A 788-nucleotide genomic window follows, 5' to 3' on the forward strand; every position below is an offset into this window, starting at 1 on the left:
TCTTAATTGCAATTCAACTTCAGTCATTTACCTCTTGGAATGTTCATGTGGAATAAAATATGTAGGAAAGACCAAACGACCTTTAAAACTTCGTATACAAGAACATATAAGGAATATCAAGAACAAGGTGGAGACTCATATGGTGTCAAGACACTTTATTTCACACCATAGATCGGATCCAGATGACCTAACGTTCAAAGCTATAGAACATGTGGAATTGGGAGAGAGAGGAGGAGATCTTGCAAATAAATTATCCAAACGTGAGATGTTCTGGATTTTCGAATTGGACACTATGACTCCTAGAGGATTTAACGATAATTATGAGATAGCACCATTTCTTTAATGAAGATGAAAAAGATAAAAGGGATTTCATGTTAGGTCCTAATATAACCTACCGTCATACCTGGGTTAGAGCGCCCAATCTCGTCTGATCTTGGAAGCTAAGCACCATTGGGCCTGGTTAGTACTTGGATGGGAGATCTCTATGGAAGACCAGGTACGGTAGTATCTTTATGTGACATATAAGCATGAATCCCCCAAGACATACGATCTAAGAAGAATTCTCTGATTTATAAATCCGAAGATGGGAGTAAGAATTTCCAGAATGCAACAATATCGATTACATGTTTCAAGACTCACATAAGAACCAATTGACCCTACAGAGTGAAAAGACTATATATATATATGCATATATATATATATGCATATGAACTATAAAATCCCTAAAGAAGATTGCCATCCATTTTTTTAAGAAGAATTTTTAATATCATCATTACTTATTATTTTTT

General features: G+C 35.0%; 1 pseudogene; it reads left to right on the plus strand.

The window, feature by feature from the left end:
- The first annotated feature begins 389 nt into the window (after nucleotides 1–389).
- LOC148430816 (5S ribosomal RNA) lies at nucleotides 390–508 on the plus strand (annotated as a pseudogene).
- The last annotated feature ends 280 nt before the right edge of the window (nucleotides 509–788 follow it).

The sequence above is a fragment of the Taudactylus pleione genome, unplaced genomic scaffold, assembly GCF_031769625.1.
Source record: "Taudactylus pleione unplaced genomic scaffold, aTauple2 ptg003137l, whole genome shotgun sequence".
Taxonomy (NCBI): domain Eukaryota; kingdom Metazoa; phylum Chordata; class Amphibia; order Anura; family Myobatrachidae; genus Taudactylus; species Taudactylus pleione.